The following is a 3,166-nucleotide window of genomic DNA, read 5'->3' on the forward strand; positions in this document are numbered from 1 at the left end:
CCAGGACAGCAAGAACTAAACCAAGAAACCTGTCTTGAAAATCCAAAAAAAAAAAAAATTCTTCACATTTTACTTCTATATCTACTGAGATGGTCTCTAATTTTTCCTTAGTTTATATGGTATTGCATTTGTGCTTTTTATAGAATATTAAAAAAAATTATATGGGTGTTTTGTCTGTATGGTAGATCTGGGCACCTGAGTGCCTGGTGCCCACAGAGGCCAGGAAGGGCAGTTAGATCCCCTGGAACTGGAGTTACAGATGGTTGTGAGCAACCATGTGGGTGCTGGGAGTTGAACCCAGTGCTCTCTGGCAGAGCAGTAAGAACTCTTAACTGCCGAGCCATCACTCCGGTCTCTTATTCTTGAAAGTTAAATCAAACTTGCATCCTAGACTCAGCCGCATGTAATCACGTAATCATGTCGTATTATTCCTTTTTACAAATTGTTGATTTTGACACATTTACATTTTGGTAAGAATGTATCTAAATTCATATTACTCTAAAAGCTTTAAATTAAAAATAACTTATCTGGATGGATATTTTCTAAGTCTGTGCACATCTTGGCTCAAGGTCAGACCTATTCAAGGTCCCTGGAACTGGAGGTTTGGACGGTTGTGAGTCGCTATGTGGGTACTGAGGATTGAACCTGGGTCCTCTACAAGAGCACCTACTGCTTTCCAACTGCTGAATCATCTCCCCAGATCCCTAAACGTTCTTTTATTTTATTCCTTAATGTCTTTGGTCTTTGTATTTGAGGAATTTTTGCTTAGTAAAACGAAGTTTTCCTGAGTTTCTGTGTGATTGGTATTCATTTTGCAGAAATGTTTTGACATCTCCAGGAGTGGGGTCTTCTCTCAGGTTCACCCCAGTATGCGCTACATTACAACCCGCGCCTTGGTTTTGCCCAGTGCTCCCTCTTTCCCAGTCAGCTGCGCTCCATTCTGGAACTAGGGAATCAGAGGAGAATCATTCAGATCCAGGGGGTCATAAAGTTGTGTTGACCTGCCTCTCAAGATTCCTCTACTTCTCACAGCCCTCGTCTGGGCTCACACGTCCTCTCCATTAGGCTGGTTGGTTTAGGGACTGGTTACAGAGCTGTTTTTGCTGTGTCTTTGGAGGTTTAGAAGCCGGTCTTTGGATCAAAGCCCAACCTCTTACAGGCCAATTCTTCACTGAGACAAAAGAAGGTTGCACTATCCTTCTGGCCATATTATCTCTGCTAGTCATTGGAAGGTGTTTCACGCCTTTCTTTCGCGCCTTCTTGATCTGGTCAGGGAGGGCTTCCCTGGGAGCAGTACTACGTAGAACCCCCGCTGCGCCGGCTACTTCCTCCACAGGTTCAGCACTCCAACTTTGGGACAGGAACTCTGAGACTACCGCTGAGGATAGAGTGAGGATGCTATGCAAATGAACTCAGATTTCTGCCAGCACAGGGCCCAGACAATGGTCTTCCCAGCGTTGGTTAGCCCCTCGGTAGCAGCCAGAAACCACTGGGCGCATAAGTCCTTACTGCGCGTGTGCAGAACAAGGACCGGATCTGAACTGGGGATTCTGCGCAGCCCGGTTGCAACCTAGGCGCGGCGTCTCCTTCTGACGCAAGGAATGCGCGGAATCACTTCCGGGGCCGCGCACCTGCAGGTTTTGGTTCCAGCTGCTCTGCTTGGTGTCAGGTGCAGCGGGTGAAGCTGGGTTCCCCGCTGGGACTTCACTCACTTCCGTACTACTTTCCACCCTCTGCCTACTGTCTGCAGCAAACGCAACTGCGTCCCATAAGCCACATCCTTGTTATCCATCATGATGTGACCTGATCCTTTGGTCCTGTCTTGGAAGCACATTTTGTTTGCTTGCTGGGACAGATAAGGAACAAGACAAGATTAGGATTATCTCAAACAAACAAACAAACAAACGGGCCCTAACACTTTAGGGATGGGGCGGAGGGGATGGAGGACTTTTGGGTCTCTGGGCCTGCAGATAAGCAAAGAGCATAGTCTACTGACAAGTTGGCTTTGCAGACGAAAAAGGCACGTGGAAGGGTGTGGCTGCGAAGGCCGCTGTTGAACCTGTCTAGATTGGAACGGTTCTGCTGCAGTGTTTATAGCCTGTCAATAGTTTCTAATTCAATATTCTTTGTGACTCGTGCACCAGACTGGATTTAAGAGGTGGTTAATCAGATGACGTCATGGCTGGCGTGTTCAGTGTTTTCACTTCCCCTCTTGTTACCTTGATCTTCCAGTTGAATTGGGCTTTGGACGATTTACTACTAACTGCTCTTGAGAGCTGGAGGGAGGTACGTATTTTCTGACTCTAAGACTATATTCTCGCCCTTAGTAGTTGTGGGGAGTACCTGTTGTGTTTCCTGGTGGGAGTTTTGGGACGGGGAGAGGCACTCACAATCCGGATTTAACTCCTCTACAGCTCCCTTACTGCGTGGGTTACAGGTGTGCACCACCACGCTTAAGCTAAGACTTTGTCCATTAGCCATTTATTTAAAAAATTTGAACTACAGCCAGGTGTGGGTGATGCACGTCTTTAATCCCAGCTCTTGGGAGAGGCAGGTAGACTTCAGTTCAAGGCCAACATGGTCTAGAAAGCAAGTTTCAGAACAGTTAGGGCTGTTACACACAAAAAAAGCCCTGTCTCGAAAAAAAATTTTTTTTAATTACAAAAAGTATGTATATATGTGCATTTGAGTGCAGGGCCAGAAAGAAGTTGGAGCCTATGGAACTGGAGTTACAGGCAGTTGTGAGCTGCCTGATGTAGGTGCTGGGCGTGAACGCGGATTGTCAGCAAGAGCAGTAACTGCTTTTGACCATGTCTCCAACACTGTCCCTCCAAGATAGGATAGGATTTCAATTTGTAGCTGAGGCTGGTTTGATATTCATGGGAATCCTCTTTTAATCACTGTCATTACAGGCATGAGCCAGCATCTCTGGTTTTTACTCTCTTTTTTAATCCTATGGGCTTGTTCTCCAGACCTTGAATCCCACTGCGTGACTGGTGTAACTTGTGGTTCAATAGCAGTGTTAAGTGATTCTCTTCTACTCAGACTGCACTCTTTTGTAACCCAGGGATGAGATGGATTAGGTTACTAGGTGCGTCTGTGTGTTGAGGGCTTTATGAAGACTTCAATTCAAAGTGTAAATATGGTGCCGGGTGGTGGTGGCGCA

The sequence above is a fragment of the Microtus ochrogaster genome, chromosome 17, assembly GCF_000317375.1.
Source record: "Microtus ochrogaster isolate Prairie Vole_2 chromosome 17, MicOch1.0, whole genome shotgun sequence".
In the NCBI taxonomy this organism is placed as follows: Eukaryota; Metazoa; Chordata; class Mammalia; order Rodentia; family Cricetidae; genus Microtus; species Microtus ochrogaster.